General features: G+C 38.5%; 1 non-coding gene across 1 annotated transcript; it reads left to right on the top strand.

Moving 5' to 3' along the window:
* The first annotated feature begins 15316 nt into the window (after positions 1-15316).
* Positions 15317-15507, top strand: LOC115871587. Its single transcript, XR_004047369.1, has one exon. It is a non-coding gene; the product is annotated as a U2 spliceosomal RNA (small nuclear RNA).
* Positions 15508-20673: the final 5166 nt, after the last annotated feature.

Here is a 20673-nt window from a genome sequence, read left to right as displayed (position 1 = left end):
TCTTCCTTTTATTGTAATTTTGCAAATGGTGAATGCCAGTGCTGATATAATTTCCAAAGTTGTGCTATTGGAAGAGTCCAATTAACTTGGGCTTAATTAGTATTTAAGAGGGCAATGAATGTTCCGATCCACACTAGCCTTCTTAAAAATAAATAGTTTGCATTCTCTTCATAGCACTGCATTTGATGGAAGCGCTTTCAAATTGAATCATATAATCAGAGATTTTTTTTGTGGGAATGAGTCTTTGGCAATCACTTCTGGCAGGTACAGTAGAGGACTTGAAAAGTTTCATTTTTCTGTTTGTTTTTTAATTTGCCATTCCATTCATGTTTGACCATTTTAATCTAGGGAAAAATCACAGGACGGCACATGAATTTTTCAAAACATTAGAAATAATAGCTTTCAATATTGCCCCATTAAGAATGGAATGTTCTTGTTATAGTCATTGATCTTTGTATATGCAGAAGAAAGTTGCAAAACTGTGTTAAATCACCCTAAGGTTCTTCTTGGTAGAAAAGGCTATTATAACAAGATGTTTTGAGTGCTTTCAGTTCTCCTCATTTTTAATTCATCTGCAATTTCATCTAATTAATAAATTATCTTTCATTAATTTTATTTTTTTTATTTTAGTTACCTTATCTAAAAATCATGCCATCCATCCAATAAGCTGTTAATGAGTATGTAAAATGAACCCTTTATCATCTTTTTGCCACTCAGACATTATCTTCTGTATTTTCTGTTCAGGTGGCTACAAAGTTAAAATCATAGCATTAAATAATGGGGAATAATTTAAAGCTTAGTGTAGTTGGCTACTAAATACAAATACAGCAGTTCAAAACCACTAGCTGTGGCTTTCCACTCTGATAAAAATTGTGTGTCAGTTTGTCATACTGTGGTGGATTGTGTGTTTCTGTGATGCTGGAAGCACTTTCATTGGTATTTAAAATGCCAACACGATCACTCAAAGTGAACAGGTTTCATCAGAGCTTCCAGATGAAGAATAGACTACAAAGAAGGAACCGATTGCCCACTTCAGAAGAAGTGGCCACTGAAAATATTATACATCGAATAGAAAATTGTCTGATACTGAAGGACAGATGAATTAAAACAGAATATTGTTGGAGATAGAGCCAAAGAATGGATATCTGGGTCAGAGGACACTCAAAGTGACTGCTTTCTCAAAGTCACATGAGAGGGCTAAAGACTGAGAATGGCACCTTTGAAATCTTCATTTGTTGAAGAGACATGGACAACAATGGAATGGAACACATCAAGATCTATTTCCTAGGATTAGTGATATGAAATGGATAGTTACTGAACTTTTAGAATCATGAACTCTTGTGTCTTATTATGCCAAAAATAACACAATCAAGAAGAATGCATTGCATTCATTGTCAAAGGGGAGATTTCAAGATCTATCTTGAAGGATAAGGCTGTCTATGACAAGATTATCACATTGGCAATTGGAATGCAAAAATTCGAAACAGAGGAAGGAACCTTAGTTGGAAAATATGGTCTTGGTAATTAGAAATGAAGCTGGTGATTACATGATACAATTTTGCAAGACTAACCACTTCATAACAAATACCTTCGTTCAACAACACAAATGATGATACACCTGGACTTCTAGATGGAATCAACAAAAAATAAAACCCACTATATTTGTTGGAAGAGACAATGTAGAGGCTCAATATCAGCAACTAAAGCCAGTTCATACACTAGCTTTGGAATAGACCATCAATTACTCATGCGTTTTCAGATTAAAGCTGAAGAAAATTAAAACAATTCTAGAAGAGCCAAAAGGGAAAAGGAGACTGATGAGTTGTGTGAAGACATCAAGACTATCATTCATGAAGAAAACAAAAGGTAATTAAAAAGTCAGAAAAGAAAAACGCTCAGAGTGGATGTCAAAAGAGACTCTAAAACTTGTTCTTATTTGAAAAGTAACTAAGGTGAATGGAAGAAACGATGACATCAAGGAGCTGAGAAAAGCTTTCAAAGAGCAGCTGGAAAAGACAAAGTAAAATATTATAACGAAATGTGCAAAGACCTAGAGATTTTTTTTAAAAAGGTAAATCCATTCAGCATATCTTAAACTGCAGGAACTCAAAAAAAAAAAAATCCAAGCCTCAGATGGCAATCTTGAAATATTCTATGGGCAAAATATTGAATAATGCAAGAAGCATCAAGAGAACATGTAAAAAATACACATAGTCACTAGAACAAAAAATAACTAGTGGCCATTCGCCCATTTCAAGAGGTAGTATATGAGCAAGAATCAATGGTGCTGAATGAAGAAGTGCAAGAAGCTTTGGCATTAGCAAAAACCAAGTATCCAGTAATTAACGTAATAATAATTGAAATATTTCAACAAGATGATGAAGCATTTGTGCTAGGATATTTGAACCTGGCCAACTTACTGGAAGAGATCCATATTTGTACCAAATGAAAGGTGACTGTGTTAGTCTGGCTACTTTAGAAAAACAAATCCACAGGAACTCATGTATAAGAGAGAGTTTTATATAAAGGTTAAGTGGACATCAAGAAAACATCCCAACTCAGTGCTGCCCAAGCCCACAAGTTCAACGTTAGCCCATATGTCCGACACCAATCCACAAAGTCCTCCTCCATCTCACAAAACACACGCAATCATGCCGACTGCAGGAGGAAAGCCGAGTCAGTGAATGTGTAAGCATCTCAGCGCTGGCCGGGGTCTCCGAAAGGGTGATCCAGCACCCAGGGCTGCATCGGGCTAGGTCCGTGTGGCTTCCCTCAGGGATGTCTTGCAGGAAGGGAGCCTTGCCAACTAAAGCAGGGAACTAGCTAAGGCAGCTAGCTGTACCCTTGTCTGACCATCAGAAAGTAAGAGACTCAAGAACTAGAAAGATGAGGCTCACCGATCCATTTATCCCTCTGCCCTTCAATTAACCCCATATGTGTTTATCAGCCAGGTTAGCACAATAAACTAACTACCTCAGTGACCCAACATAATGCTCAAATTATAGAGCAATATAATTGGTATCACATGCAAATGGAATTTTATTGAGATTATGCAACAATTTTTGCAGTTATACATTGACTGGGAGCTGCCAGGGCTTCAAGTTAGATTCAGAAGAGGACATGGAACAAGGGATAAAATTGCTGATGTCAGATGAATCTTGGCTAAAAGCACAGAATACCAGAAACATGTTTGATTATGTTTACTGCCTATTCCAAGACATTCAACTGTGTGGATCACAATGAACTCTAGTTAACTTTGAGAAGAAAGGGAATTCCATAAAATTTCATTGTACTTATTCAGAACTTATACATAGCTGAAGAGGCAGTTGTAAAACAGAATAAGGGATTTTTGCATGGTTTAAAATTAAAAAAGGTGTAATTCAGGGTTTTCTTCTATCACCATATTTATTCAATCCATATGATGATAAGTAATCAGAGAATCTGGATCATGGGAAGAAGAATGTGGCATCAGGATTGGAGAAAACTTATTAACAACCTGAAAAATGCAGATGACACGACCCTACTTACAGAAAGTGAGGAGGACTTGAAGTACTTTCTGATGGAGCTCCAGCATTACAGCCTTCACTATTGATTGCAATTCAAGGTAAAGACCCAAATCCTCACAATTGGACCAATGGAGAACACGATGATACATGGAGAAAAGGTTGAAGTTGCCAAGGATTTTTTCTTGCTTGGATCCACAATCAATACTCATGGAAGCAACAGTCAAGGGATCATTGCATAAGGTATATCTGCACAGGACTTATTTTTCTTGTTGTTAGGTGGCACTGACTGAGTTTCAACCCATAGTGACTCTTTGCACAGCAGAACGGAACACTCCCCAGTCATGTGCCATCTTTACAATTGTCATTGTTGCAGTCACTGTATCCATCAGGTTGAGGGCTTTTCTCATTTTTACTGCCCCTCCACGTCACCAAGCATGTTGTCCTTCTCCATGGGACAGGTCGATCGTCACAACAGGTCCAAAGTATGCATGCAGAGCCTTGCCATCCTTGCCTTTAAGGAACAATCTGCACTTACTTCTTCCAAGACCCCTTGTCTGTCAGTTTGTCTTACTGTGATGACTTGTATGTTGTGATCCTAGAAGATTCATCACTGGTATTTCAAATGCCAGCAAGGTCACCCAAAATGAACAGCTTTCAGAGGAACTTCAAGACTAAGAACAGACAACAGAGAAAGTATCCACCGGATGCCTTATGCTTAACTTTGAAGCTAATACTCCTTAGAGTATTAAACAACAAGGATGTTTCTTTGAGGACTAAGGTGCATCTGACCCAAGTCATGATATCCAATAGTGTGATATGCATATGAAAGTTGGACATTGAATAAGGAAGACAGAAGAAGAATCTGTGCATTTGAATTGCGGTGCTAAAAAAGAATATTGAAAGTACTGCATACTGCCAAAAGGACTAACAAGTCTGTCTTGGAAGAAGTGCTGCCAAAGTGGCCCTTGGAAGCAAGGATGATGAGACTTAATCTCACATACTGTGGACATGTTGTCAGGAGAGGTTGGTCTTTGGAGAAGGACATCCTGTTTGGTGAAGTAGAGGAGCAGTGAAAAAGAGCAAGGCCCTCAATGAGAGATGGATTGACACAGTGGAGACAGCAATGAACTCAAGGATAGGAACAATTGTGAGGATGGCTCATGACTGGGCAGGTTTTAATTCTGTTGTGCATAGAGGTGCTGTGGGTTAGAACCAACTTGATAGCATTTAACAATAACAGAGATTATGGCCTCAGTGATCCATAAAGTCAATTCTACTCTGTCTTATATGTTCACTATGAGTGGGAATCTTCTCAATGGTAGCAAAGGATCTTTCTGTATTCTTTATTTCCACCAATGTGCTCAACATAGTTTCTTCTTAGCTGCATATTTTTCTATTTACATAGACAAGTTTAATAAGCAATACTAAGATAAAGAACAAATTCAATGACCATACCTACACTTGTTTAATCTTCCTTTCTCAACTGGTTTTTTAAGGTATTACCATAGACTAAAGTGATGACAATATAAAAAGAAGGACCTGATGCTTCAGGGAGTTATCAGTAAGATTATCTACCAAAAAAATAATAAATAGTCCTCTAAGGTAATCCAAAGGCAGACAGAAAACCTTTAAAAATGGATTTGGGGCTTCAACTTAATCCTCATCCCAATTAGAACAAATAAATGCTTTTAATAACATGACTCTGCTTGATATGCACCCTTATGAAGGAAACATAGAAGACATGGGTGCTACAGAAAAGTGTCCCCAGCTATGAGAAAGAATAGCATATATATAAGGCCTTAAAGCATGTTTTCAAACAAGCAGTCATCTAAGTGAGACTGTAAACTAAGCCCGCATGGAAGAAGCACATCAATATCTGTGATCCAAGGATTGCAAATTATATAATCCAATTCTGAAGGAGGGAATGGTATCAGAGTTTAAATTGTGAAACTCTAGTTTTCAGAATTCTAGAGATGACAATGGAAGGCCAAAATACATTTGTAGGATCTACACATGGAACAAACCTCAGGTGATTCCAATTTGATCATAATTGAGTAATGGGAATAACTTGGTTATTAGACAGTATTGAAGAAATAATGATAGAAGATTTAAATGATAAATCTGACTTGAAAGGTTAAAACCTTGTCAATTGAGCTCCCTCTTGGTACATTTGATCTGGTTTTAATATTTTCTGTTGTTTAATTTTCAAATTGAGGTTTATATCTCTTGTAGTTTGGTATTGTTGGCAGCATTATTGACTTGCTATTATGTATCCTTCTATGTTTTTCAGTATATAAAAGCCAGGTTGGATGAATCTATATAGACAATAATTTGAATTAGGGTTTCTGGAGTACAACAGATGAAGTGGGGTGGGTAATGGGGAGCTGTGGTCAAGGAGTACAAGAAGGAAGAAAATGTTTTGAAAATGATTGTAGCAGTGATTGTTCAACACTGATTGATATGATTGAACTATTGAATGGTATGATGTCTGGATTATGTCCTAATAAAATGGTTTGAAAAAATTATATACCTATATAATAGCGGATCTCAGTTCTTCAGATATTTTTTTCATGATGTTATTTTTTATAATGTTACCATTTATTATTACCCTTTCTGTGTTATTTGTGTCCTTTACACATCAATAATCTAAAGAAGTAGAATCAATGCTTATTTACGAAAATATGCACAAATGAGCACTGAATTTAAATAATTTTAATTTAAAAATGCTTTCAAGGTATAAATTGCCATCCTTTGTTCTTTTAGATCATAGTTTTATGTCAAACCAAAGTGAAAGGAATAGATGATCTTGTCACCCCAAATTTTTATCACACATTTAAAATTTTGAATGTAATTTTATTTAAAAGTATGTTCACTTTTACCCCTGAATATTAAAAATCAACATCAGACAATTCAATGAATTTAAACACTGACATGAATGGATTTATTGTTATCAGTTAACAATTTCCCTGGCTTATGATCAGATATGTAAATATGATTAAATAATGTGGTTGAAGTATTTTAGACACTCTGGACTGTTTTTACAGAAGCAAAACCTGCTGAAGAACAAGTACTACAAAATAAAATATGATTAAAAAATAAAATATTGGGGAGGCGGGGAAGATGGCTGACTGTTAGGTAGCTCACACCTGAAGCTCTGAGGAGATCGGTGAGTGGGGAAAGTTGGGGACGGAGTAGGGGTACCAAATTTGTCTGTTCCATTCCCAAGACCACTCAGAGCATCTCACAGACCCAGAGGTAGACTCCCACCCATAGCCAGGGCTCCGTGTGGATACCCGGGGTCCCAAGTTAGGTGCTCACGCACCCGCTCAGCCGGGACCCATGCCACAAGGCAGCTAGGTGCACGGCGGAGGCTGAGCCCACCCGCCTCGGCACTCTGTGCATAACTGCCAGTTAGGAACCCCCACGCCGCCGCAGGGAGCCGGGGCCAGTGTGTGTGCTCCGACCAGCAAACGCCCCCCCACCCCCTGCAGATTCTGGCCCCACCCAGGCACCCCTCGCGGTCCAACAGGCCAGACCTCCCCCCGACTTCTCCCCAGAGATACGTGCCTGGCGCCACAACCAGGCAGAAGTTAGAGTCTGAGGACCTGCCTCTCGGCTCTGTGCAAACCGCCAATCAGACCTTGCCGCACTCTTACAGGTCGCAGCAAAGAAGAGCGCGCCGCATCACTGCACTCCTTGAAGATCTGCCAGCCAGCCCCCTCCCTGGGCCTTGCCGCCCACCCACTCCCCTATACACGTGCACATTGATGCGCCGAGACACAAACACACACATAATCTCAGGGATCCGCATCCTGCCACACCGCTGCTGGCACAACTTTCTGCAGCTACGGCATAAGAACCCAAGTTTTGGGGGCTTTATCACTGCAGTCTCCCTTCTCCCTGCTCACTCTGTCCCACCCTGTGGGCTCCAAGAGGTGCATTTTCACACCAGTCACGGCCACCCTCCCATCTGCCTACCTGAGGGAAGTGCCCCTAGCCAGAAACAGATCACCCAATCACCAACCCATCCCCTAAATATAATCCCCTGCACTGGGGCCAATACATTCTATCAAACCGTTGCTTGAACAACTACAACAGTCCAAAGAGAGTGCAGGGTTCTGAGACACCCGGGAAAATGGCACCAAGTGCCCACAAATCGAACAGGAAACAGCAAGCTGCTTCCACAGCTTCAACAAGAAAAGAGAAACAAAATCCAATGCCAGAGGACCACCTGGACCTAACAGCAGTCATTGAAAGGGCAGAGGTTGACCTCCCACAGAAGTAAATCTTCAAAATGCTGCTTGGAGCTATACAGGACATGAGGGAAGCATTACAGAAAAAAGGATGAAATGATAGAGGAATTAAAGGCTATGCACCAAAAGGAAATACAGGAATTAAAGGGCGAGATAACAAAAACTAACAGCAAACTCACGGACCTCGCTCAGAGAATGGAGGAGGCTGAAACCTAGAGGATTCACAAGCAGAAATTAATAATCGTGAGAAAAAGTCTAACAAATCCATCAGAGAAGCTGAAGAAAACCTCAGAGCTATGTCTGATGTTATGAGAAGGAACAACCTCAGAATTGTTGGTGTGGAGGAAGAAACCACATCAAGGAAGCCAACATCCAAAACAGTGATGGAATGCTTGGAAGAAAACTTTCCTAACTTAATGAACGAAAACCAGGCAACTATTCAGGAGGCAGAAAGAGCGCCAGCTAGACTGAATCCCCAGAAGAAGTCACCAAGACATATAGTTGTTAAACTATCCAGTTATGAGGTAAAGGAGAGGATTATGAGAGCAGCCAGAGAAAAACAGGCAACCACATATAAAGGCAAACATAAGAATATGCTCAGACCTGTCAGCACACACTATCAAGAAGAGGAGACAGTGGAGCAGCATATTCCAAAAATTGCAGAAAATTAATGCAAACCCAAGAATACTGTATCCTGCCAGAATATCGATCAAAATAGTCAAGAAAAAATGGATACGTAGCTGCAGAAAAATGACCTTGAGGTCAAACCCCGAACCATCAGGGACATCAATGAGGCAATTGGGTCAAACCTGAGAACCTTGGCACAGGGATTACATAGGCTATCGGAAATCAGGAAGGACACCAACACAGAGGAGGCACAAATTGACCTGTACTAAAAATAAAACACTTATGTACATCGAAAGAATTCACCGAGAGTAATAAGAGAGACTACAGAATGGGAAAACATCTTTAGCAATGACACATCCGATAAAGGCCTTATTACTAAAATCTATAACACACTGCTAAACTACAAGAGAAAAATCAATTATCCACTCAGGAGGTGGGAAAAGGACCTGAGAAAGAGTTCCTCAAGGGCAGAAATCCAAATGGCCAACAATTATATGAGAAAATGTTCCAAATCTCTAGCCATAAGAGAAATGCAAATTAAAACAACTATGAGATACCACCTAAAACCCTCAAAGATAGCCCAATTCAAGAAATCAGATAGTAATAAATGTTGGAGGGGATGTGGAGAGATCGGAACTCTTGTCCACTGCTGGTGGACCTGTAGGTATGTACAGCCACTATGGAAATCGATTTGGCGACATCTAAAACAGTTGGAAATTGAGCTACCCTATGATCCAGCAATCCCCTTACTGGGAATTTACCCGGAAGAGACAAAAAACAAACCACGGCCAGACATCTGTGCTCCAATGTTCATTGCGGCACAGTTCACAGTTGCAAGGAGCTGGAAACTGCCAAAATTTCCATCAACAGACGAATGGATTAAAAAACGCTGGCACATACATACAATGGAATATTACACATCCCTGAAAAGCAGTAATGAACGCATGAAGCACATCGCCACATGGGAAGAATTGGAGGAAATTATGCTAAGTGAAGTAAGCCAAGCACAAAAGAACAAGTACTACATGAGTCCACTAAGGTAAGCTCAAAAAAAAATTTTTTTTTCAAAAAGGGCATAGGGAAGAAGATGCTGTATACATACTTCCCTGGAGTGAGGTCCAGGTAATATTGCAAGGGCCAGACTAAATCCAAGGATACATATGGGATACATATGGTAGCCCACTAAAAGGGAGGAGGGAAAAAGGTATGGGTAGCCAGGGGAACAGTGCACTAATTCACACAGGGGGAGGGTGTCGATTGTGTCTCCTCAGGGAAAGAGGGACCAAACTTCAACCTGGAGCTCCAAGACAGCAAAGCAACACGCTGACATGAAGTACGGAACAGATGGGGAGGCCTGAGGGGCTGGCCCCATTACCAACTGGGTGCATGGCACCACCCTCCCCCAGGGGGAATTTACTTCAGAGGAAAGCGCTGAAGCTGCAGCTCGGGAAGAGGGGGAAGGGGGACTGGTCTGGTTGGAGTGCATGTAAGCCAATGAGGGGGGAAGGGGATGAAAAAGAAAGAGTGGAGCACATCCTGGCTCGTTGAACCCTGGGGACAATGTGCCTGTTTGGAACAGGGATGCACGGAGATGGTCATGGGGCCAGCCCCACCACAGGACACAGCGTTCCTCGTTGACCCATCCTACAACTAGGGACAGCACTGGAGACAAACGGAGGAAATTGTGCCCGCCATGAGCTCACCATGCCGAACGTCAGCCTCTGTGGGCATGCATCAGAGCAGCGGAGGGACCAGAGCGGTGAGGTCCTCAGGGATAGAGGAAATGCCGGGGCACGGCAGCCAATCAGACTTGACTGGAAAGTACACGTGAAAGAAAACAAATAGACCCTGAACTACTCATACGGTTATATATGTATGCATATGTGTGTATTGTTGTTGTTGTAGACATTGTTTTACTTTCTGTTGTTGCCTCGGTGCACTCAGTCTGGTGATCGTACATCGCATGTCTACCTGGAAGGGATAGGCGGAATAAACAAGTCAGAAGAGAGAACGACGAGGGAAGAGCAAGTGATCCAAAATCAATGTTAAGGAGGGTGCAGGAGGCCTTTCAGGGCTGGATCAAGGGCAATATATTCCAGAGGAATGCCTAAAACCCAAATGAAGGCAGAACATGATAATGGGACAAGAGGAAAGTACAAAGAAACAGAGGAAAGAACTAGGAGGCAAAGGGTACTCATAGAGATGTAAATACAGGCATATAAAGATGTAAATATATTTATATAAGATGAGGGGGAAATAGATCAATGTACATATATTTAAAGGTCGAGTATTAAGAAAACAGATGGACAGTGGGCCCCTACACACGCACTCCCCCAACACAAGAACACTTTGTTCTAACAATTTGGCAGTCTGAGATGCTCACCTACCTGGCATGATTGCTGAAGACAATGGGTGCACAAGAATATGTGGTGAATAAAGTGGATGACACTTGGCTACCAAAAGATATAACACCTGACGTCACTGAAGACAATGGGTGCACAAGCAAGTGTGGTGAAGAAAGCTGATGGTGCTCAGCTACCAAAAGATATAGCACCTGAAGTCTTAAAGACCTGATGATAAACAAGCACCATCTAGCTGAGAGACAACAAAACCCACACGGAAGAAGCACACCAGCCTACCCCTACTCGATCGCTGAGGACAAAGGGGGTGCAAAAGTGGTGAAGAAAGCAGATGGTGCCTGGCTATCAAATGTTACAGCATTTGGGGTCTTACAGGCTTGAAGACAAACAGGCAGCCATCTAGCTAAGAAACAACAAAACCCACAAGGAAGAAGCACACCAGCCTACCCTGACACGAATGCTGAAGACAAAGCGGGTACATAAGCAAATGCGGTGAAGAAACCTGATGGTGCCAAGTTGTCAAATTACACAGAATCTGGGGTCTCACATGCTGGAAGATAAACAAGGGGCTATCTAACTGAGAAACAAGAAAGCCCACGTGGAAGAAGCACAACAGACTGTAAGATGACAGGGCGACGAATGGGTCAGGTATCAGGCATCAAAGACAAAAAACAAAAAATCATAACATTGTGAATGAGGGAGAGTGCAGAGTGGGGACCCAGGGCCCATCGGGGGAAATTGGACATCCCCTTGCAGAAGGGCTGCGGGAAGGTGAGGAATAAATTTGAGTGCAGTGTAGTAACGATGAAATATCCAATTTTCCTCTAGTTCTTAAATGCTTCCTCCACCCCACTACCATGATCCCAATTCTACCTTACATAACTGGCTGGACTGGAGGAGGTGCAGTGGCTGGACTGGAGGAGGTGCAGAGGAGTGCAGTAGGAACTGGAAATACAGTGAACCCAGGACAGATGAACCCCCCAGGACCAGTGGAGAGAGTGGCAATGGTGGGAGGGTGGAGGGAAGGAGAGGGAGAAAGGGGGAACAGAGGACAAGGTCTACATGTGGCCTCCTCCCTGGGGGATGGACAGCGGAGAAGTGGGTGAGGGTGACGTTGGATGGGGTAAGATATGATAAAATAATAATAAATTATAAATTACCAGGGGTTTGGGGGGAGAGGGGAGGGAGGGGGAAAATGAGCTGACATCAGGGGCTCAAGTGGAAAGCAGGTGTCATAAAAATGATGAAGTTAACATATGTACTAATGTGCTGGACACAGATGACGTATGTACAGATTGTGATGAGTTATATGAGCCCCTAATAAAATGATTATTTAATTAAAAAATAAATAAAATATTATTTAGCTTTAGATTTTGTGAGGAGGAAAATTATTCTATAATTTTTAACATTCTCCAAAATTTAGTATAGTGTTACTTTTGAAAGATATACATACAGGACATATAACAAGCCAAATGCACTGCCATTGAGTCAACTCTGACTCATACCAACCCTATAGGACAGGGTAGAACTGAAACTGTCTACCACCCTAGAATCCCATCTTTTTTCAGTGGAGCAGCTGATGACATCATTTGCCAAACAGTAGGATTGCAGCGCAATGTGTAATCACTAGATTACTAAGGCTCCCAGAAAATACACAATTAAAAATCAACACTTATTCTATTGTTGATTTATGGATTGGCACTTGTCAGTCCATCCTAATTAATTTTTAATTATACAACTTTTTAATAAATGATGCAATTAGAATTTAAACTCCATAATTGATAGCTACCCTTTCAGAAACATCTCTTCTCTAAATATACCACTTTATAACCCAAAAAAGCTCATTTGAGGAAGTTAAATATAAAATATTCATTTTGAATTACATTATTCCCTCAATGATAATTTATTCAAAACAATCATAAATTAAAAAAAAATAAAATAAAACAAAAAAACACATAGATACTTTTAAAGAAAAAGCAATTAAAGTTTCATAAGAGGAGCCAAGCATTTATGAATAGAGGCACCTATAATTTTGTAGTTCCATAAGTTAAAAAGAGGTGGAAATATGTTATTCAGTAGAAAGAAAATAGTGTAGATACAATGTAAGTATTCATTAATTTCTCTACATATGCAATAATGTAGGTCACTGTTATTTAGGTAGGACATAATTATTGAATTTATTATTTTATATTTGCTTAAAGCTAATGATACCTAGCATAAGAAGAAACCGATGAATCATTGTAAAACAAAATATATATATGTTAGGAAAGAGTTAATTAAGTTAATTTTGTATACTTACCCAATGTGTTGTCTGAGTAGACTAAAGAAACAAATCCATGGAAACTCATATGTGTATTAGAAAGAGGTTTATATACAAGAGCAAATGAATCTTGAGAAAACATCCCAGCCCAGTCCAGACCAAGTCTATAAGTCTGATATTAGCCCATATGTCTGATACCAATCTATAAAGTCCTCTTCAAACTCAGGAAACATATGCAATGACGCTGGATGCAGGAGGAGCACAGGCCAGTGGGTAGAAAATCTTTGTATCCAGTGGCATTGTAAGCATCTCAGCGCTGGCAGGGATCTCCACGAGGCTTCTCCAGTTCCAGGGCTATTGTTGCCATCAGTGTAGACCCATTTGTCTTGTCAGGAGAGCATCTTTCAGGGAGTGAGCAGAGAGAGAATGTCTTCCACCTCCAAGGAGGAAATACAGAAGTTCCCAGAATTCTCCGGAAAAGGCCATGCCCACACAGAGGCCTCATTTGCTATCACTCGATTGACAGACTAGACTCTACCCCTTCACTCTTACTCCTCTCAAGTCCCAAAATGACAGCAGATTATGTAACTACCACACCCAATAAAGCAGTACTGGGTAGAAAGATGCATGGTTTTATTTTGAGTGTTTTCTTTTTAACATTTATGTCTGTCTGGTAATAGATTTGTTGTTGATATTAATGATTTACTTTGTTAATAAATAAAACAACTACTAAAGTTCTTGGTGATAGATGAAATTAAAGAAATGCTCTCTCCTCAAGATCCCATGCTTTCATGGCTGGAACTTGCAAATATATCAGTCCCATGATTAAGTTATGTGGCATAGTTAATTTGGAGATGATCCAGATAGGTCTTATTTAATTGTCTGAACCCTCAAAACAGGAGAGATTTCTGTTTCTGGTGGCAAAAAAAAGACCCAGTAAGATTTCAAGCAGGAACAAAATTCCACAGGTTGTCACTGATTTGGGGATGAAGGGAACCAAATGTAAAGTGGGCAGCCTTGTGGATTTCTGAGGATAGTTAGCAAGGAAATGGGAAACTTTGTCCTACAACTGCAAGGATTGTAGTCTACCAACCACCAAAATGAGCTTGAAAGTAGATTTGTCCTTTAGACTCCAGAAAAGAGCCCTGCCGAAGTAAAAACTTGATTCCAGGCTTGGGGACTTTAAACAAACAAAGACGCAAACCAAAAAACAAGCCAAGCACCCCTTCATATGTATAGAAGTAAGAAATAATAAATGAGTGGTAATTTAAATTGCAAAATTTGTGGTAATTTGTTATAGAGCAATAGAACAATAGTATTAGCTCCCAATATGCATTCATCCCCCTCCCCACCACCACCACCATTTTTTGGTAGGAGAAACTCACAAGTTTTAAGTAAGCATATAGCTGCTGTGATTGATACTGAGACTCACTGCACAAATTAGAGATTCAGCTTCAAGGCGCTTGTTTCCCAGATGCCAGGAGTGGTAACCCTCTTAAGAATTAACCTTGATGACAGTTATGCACCTAACCCAGAATAAGTATTTGTTTTGTCATTTCTTGGTCCAGAATTGCCTCACATTTAGACATGTCTGAAGAGTCATCGTACCTTCACAGCTTCCTATGGGATCAGTTAAAGTTTCTGTTGCCACTGAGTAATAATTTAATTTCTGATAATATGTCTTTAGAGTTATTGTTCCCAACATTTCCATTCTGTTAAATTCCTGTAGCCAAATCTGTTTTGAAATCTGCTTTTAGAAAAATCTAGCCAAAGACAGTTGCCCAGCTAGATATTACATTCTCCAGACTTCCTGGACCCTAGATTTGGTCATATGGCTAAATGATGGCAGATGCAATATGAGAAATGGAATTTGCAACTTTCAGATATATCCTTAAAGGAAATTGCCAACAACTTAGACAAAAACAATGTATTAAAGGCTGATAAGATAGAAGGGTACTGGGTTTCTACTTGGCCTCATGGAATAGAACTCTTTACATGCCTAGCACATGTAACTTGTAACTAGTTAGGAGAGAGTATACAATTATTTCATAAGCCGATTATTTTGTCTTTGTTAAATTGGCTGAACCAGTATTATAGAACATGTAGTAATTAACTAATTTAGTGTTTTTGTAACTATTTTGACAGAGATGTATTTGAAAGAAGTTTTGAATGATTGATATACTGCTACTTGCATGTTGGGCTTTTGTTAGTGGTAAAATGGTTCATCTAAACCAACATGCTTATACAGGAGGCTTCAATAATTTTGTTTAAATTTTTCATTATAATTTGTTTTTAAAAGTTTATAAACCAATCGCTTCTCGGCCTTTTGGCTCAGATCAAGTGTAGTATCTGTTCTTATCAGTTTAATATCTGATACGTCCTCTATCCGAGGACAATATATTAAATGGATTTTTGGAGCAGGGAGATGGAATAGGAGCTTGCTCCGTCCACTCCACGCATCGACCTGGTATTGCAGTATTTCCAGGAACGGTGCACCCCCTCGGGGGCCTTAAAAAAAAAGTTTATAAACCTTTTTATCATTAGTAAAAGTAAGGCTAATACCCTAGTAAACTAATAGTTTCTTGTGATCCTAATATATGAATGACTGACACACAATATTTTTGAACAATTACTCTGTATATTTAATTTGTTCAAAGAACTAGGACTGCAAAGTTTAATATAACATGTTAAAATGGATGATTTAAACATATAAAAATGATTGCAATATCATGAGATTCATATTATAAAAATGAGAATAAGTTAGAAAACAATCAGAAGAAGTTAGGAAGGCTAGAACCTTGAAAATGAACACAATATAGAGTTCAACAATGTCCAATTGTTGAGGTAGAATTGGCAATTCCTGGTAATTAACGGAGTGTAGAGCATGAGGAAGAGGTAAGCAAACACATTCACGCTGACATTTTTAGCTAGAAAGAAAGGCTCCATAACCAACTGCAGGGCAACGGGAGGAGGAGCTACTTCCAGGAGCTTGAGAAGATAGTGTATTTGTTGGAATGGTCACCAGACATGCAGGTAGTGCGATTCTGTAAGGTGACAAAGATTGCATCATAGGGAAACTGTGAGTAATGAAACTCTGAAGATAGTAAACGAAAGTACTGTTTTACAGAGGGTGGGTGTTTGCAGGGAAGCTCAGGGTGTGAGACGTACACATCCTAGACGGAATCTCCGAAATGAGGGAAGAAAAGAATACAGTCATAAGAAAGGAGAACAAGGAGAAGGAAACCAACAAGCACACAACGTTTTACATAGAAGGAGAGAGTTCAAAAGTGAAAAGAGGGTAGTAACCAGGGTCAAATGTCACAAATGAGTACGAGAATACAGATTTGAAAAGATGATGGAAATTTCAAAGTAGGTCACAGATAGTGAAATTTTCTGCAACAGTTTCAGTAGAGAAGGATAGAAAACAAATCATACTGACTTGAAGCATTTAACCAAAAATAGTAGATTAAGGAATTTAAGGAACATATTTTTAAGCAAATATGTCATTTAAATATATTTTTTAATATAAGACTCATGAAGTTAACAGAAAAAAATTATTTGATGATCTCAACAGAGATAAGTAAAGGCCATCATTAAATATTATCCAAAAGTTTAATAGTATGAGCAAATGTTGCCTCAATAGTTATCAAAGAAATAAAAATTATTAGCTAGTAAATTTCAATTTTTACATATATAAATACCGTATGCCAGACTCTATTCTGACATTTTCAAATGAATTCAGTTTTGGGGTACATTGCTGCTGCTATTAAGAATTGGCACAAACCTTTGGGAAATTCATGCAATGATTTTTATTAATATATGTTATATTATAAAATATACATTTTAATAATATTACATAACATTCATATAATTTAGTGTAGTACAGTGGACCCTCGCCACTTCGCGCTTTGACTTCCGCGGCTTCACTCTATCACGGTTTTTGCGTAACAGCGCATGCTCTGTCATTACTGCCACTGATTGGCTCATACTGTACACGCTTCTGTCTGCATCGCTACGTATCGGAGCTACGTATCAGATGCATTTTTGCTTTTGTACAGTGTACTGTAATTGTTTGCGATTTTTAAGAAATTTTATCTAAGCCCTATGATGGCTCCTAAACGAGCTGCTTCTTCTAAGCCTTCTGACAATAAAAATAAGCGCCAGAGGAAGATGCTCACCATCCAGGAAAAGGTAAAACTTTTTGTATTTTCCCTTTTTCGTTTAATAAATTGGGTAATACGAGTGTAATGGTGACTAAAGGGTGTTTTTTCATGTCCTCTATGCTCTAACTACGAAAATATTAGATTTACAAATAAGGAATCCTACTTCGTGGAATTTCATTTATCACGGTAGGGTCTAGAACCGATTAACCGCAATAAACGAGGGTTCACTGTACTTACATTTTTGAAAACCACCATAAAGAAATTATAAAAATATGCCAAAATAATCCTTAGGATTATTCTTCTGATAATTATTTTAATAGTGGAAATTTGGAAAATAATAATCAACAATAATGAATTATTCTTAAAGTAAATAATGTCATATCAGACAGAAGATTCATTAGGATACCATAAAATATTATGTTCATAAATATAGAAATATGGAAAAGTATTTTCCATGTTATTAAATAAAATGCTGTTGTTTGGTGCCTTCAAGTCAGCCCCAGCTCATAGATGCTCTATCTACAATGAAAGAAACCCTGCCTGGACCTGCACCCTCTCCACAACTATTGCAATGCTTAAACCTATTTTCAGGGACTGATTTCTCCCGATAATGTGTACATTCCAGTATATGTTATCACATACATTCTCGTGGTACTGGCAGTCCACTGAATTTTCAACAGTCTTTAAAACTGCCAAGGACTGCATTGATAATTCTGCAAACCTATTTCTAAGAGTTAGTTCTGAAGTGTGGAGTGAAGGGGAAAAAAGAGCAATCTAGGCATGTAAATGAGATCCAGGCTCAAGTGAAGTCTAAATAAAGGGCTAAAGAATCTTTAAGGAAAATTTGGGAGAATCAAGGCAGATGTAATTACTGACCACATATCAACAAAGTGGTTGATAGAACAGTAAGAATAATGCAATTAATCTCAATTTACTAATATTAGCTGAAGCTATGCAATGAATATAGTGATTTGTGAAGAGGTATATTAAAATACAATATTTAAAATTTATGCTAAAGTATTTCAAACTTCTACTGTAGGCAACCTGAGTTTTTAAAGGTTTTGAAGAAGGATTGGAAAAAATGACATGTAGGAATATGGATATTAGCAAGCTATTTAAATTTGATCTGAAGATAGACATGATTAAAAGCTCAAAGACAATATAAGAAAATATTGAACTGGATTCTCAGATGGTGTTAGATAGTGACGCTACTTCTGGAGCAGTGTCGGTTATCAAGACAATACATATTCAAGAGATATTATAAATTAAGAGTCCATAGGAATGGGAGGCCAGCTTTATTTCTACATGTATGTATAAGAGGAGAATTATGTGAGTAATCAATGGAAACTAACAGAGATATAGAGGTTTAAAAGTCAGAACCGGCTCAATTAGAAAGAATTTGCTTTGAAAATGATGATGGCAACATATGTACAAATGTGCTGGACACAATGGATGAATGTATAAGGATTGTGATAAGAGTTGTAAGAGGCCCCAATAAAAGTATTTAATTAAAAAATTCAGAACTGGAAATAGCTAATTTTGAATCACTAAATGTGAGCACTATTTCTAGGTAGGATATGAATTATTGCTCCAAATTTATGAAATGTAAGTGGATTATCTAAACACACTTCATTAGCAGTAAAGCTATGCCTGGAGCCAATAGTGGAATCCTGATCAGTCACCTTCATTTCTGTCAATACTCTTTATACAGTCAAAGTATTTCTATTCCATTGCCACATAAAGTTTCTAGTGCTTCCACATATTAGCTATACACTAAAGTAGCGCAAAAAAATCTAAAATTAACAACCTTCTTCTGTACCACATCCTTGGACTCCTGAAAATGGATTCATTCTTAATTCTCAATATCAGAAACAGGTTACTGTATTTTATAAACCTATAAGATAATATCAAAGACATCATACATGAAGACAGCAAAAGATCATGTCAGTAACAACTCTGAAACTTTTGAATATAGACTAAAGTACATGGAAGAAATGAAATAAACGAGCTGAAAATATTTCAAAGGGTAGGTGTGAAGACAAAGTATTATAATGAAATAAGCAAGACTTGGACTTAGAAAACCAAAAGGGAGAATGAGCTCGGCATTTCTCAATACCCAGTTAGTGTACCAAAAATAAGTGGTCCATATTGAAACATTTCAAACGATTACATATGATCAAGAACTGATGGTACCAAAGGAAGAAGCCAGGTTGCTCTTAAGGTATTAGCAAAATATCAAGGTTCCAGTCATTGACAGTATATCAATTAAGATGTTTAAACAAATGGATTCAACTTTGGAAGTGCTCACTCTGTGCCAAAAAACTTACAAGACAGCTGGCCAACCAACTAGAAGAGACCCATATTTGTGCTCACTTCAAAGAAAGGTGATACAATATAACCTTTAATCTATCAACCAATATCAATATCATGCACAAGAAAACTTTGGCTGAAGATAATTCAAGCTAGTTCCAGAAAAGAAGGTGGAATGAGAGATATCATTAATCATGTCAGAAGGATCTGGGTGCCAAGCAGGGAATATCAGAAAGATGTTGGTCTATGTTTTATTTACTATTCAATGGAATTTTATCCCATGGATCATAAAAAAACATGGATATCATTGAGGAGAATGTGAATTCCAGGATGCATAATTGTGGATTTTATATGGAATTTGAAATTTATATGTAGAACACGAGGCAGTCATTTCAATGGAGAAAGAGGATACTACAGGTTTAAAGTCAGGAAAGGTATCAACCAGTTCTGCAGCCTTATTTAATCTGTATGCTGAGCAAATAATCTGGGAAACTGGACTACGTGAAGAAGAATGCAGCACCAGAATCTCTGGAAGATTCATTAACAAGTTACAATATCCAGATGACACAACCTTGTTTGCTGAATGTGAGAACTTGAAGCACTTATTGGCAAAGATCAAACACAACAGACTTCCGCATAGATTAAAACCCATTATACAGAAAACAAAACCTCACAACTGAACCAATAAACAACATCACAATAAACTGAGAGAAGATTGGTTTGGTTAAGGATTTAATTTTACTTGGATTTACATACAATCACTGCCCCCTGAAATCAGCAGTCAAGAAATAAAACAACATATTATCTACTGAAAAGTCTTTTTTAAATGGTAACAAGCAAAAATGTCACCTTGATGATAGCAGTGTGCCTGATATATGCCATAACCTTATGATTCATGAGAAAGCTAGATAACGCATGAGGAAGATTGAAGAAGAATTTATGCATTTAAATTATGGTGTTGGTAAGAATATCGAATATGCCATATATTGCCAAAAGTACAATCAAAACTCTCTTGTTTCTTAAGTGAGAATGGCGAGACTTTGTCTCATGTACATTGGACATGCAATCAGCAAGAACAAGTACTTAGAGGGCAACATGCTTTCTTTTAAAATCAAGTTATTGGTGGCTCATACAACTCTATCACAATCCGTACATACATCCATTGTGTCAAGCACATTTGTACATTTGTTGCCA

This window comes from Echinops telfairi, unplaced genomic scaffold (assembly GCF_000313985.2).
Source record: "Echinops telfairi isolate 266 unplaced genomic scaffold, ASM31398v2 ScPeMD7_6080;HRSCAF=6971, whole genome shotgun sequence".
NCBI lineage: Eukaryota > Metazoa > Chordata > Mammalia > Afrosoricida > Tenrecidae > Echinops > Echinops telfairi.
This window is presented reverse-complemented; position numbering and strand designations above follow the sequence as displayed.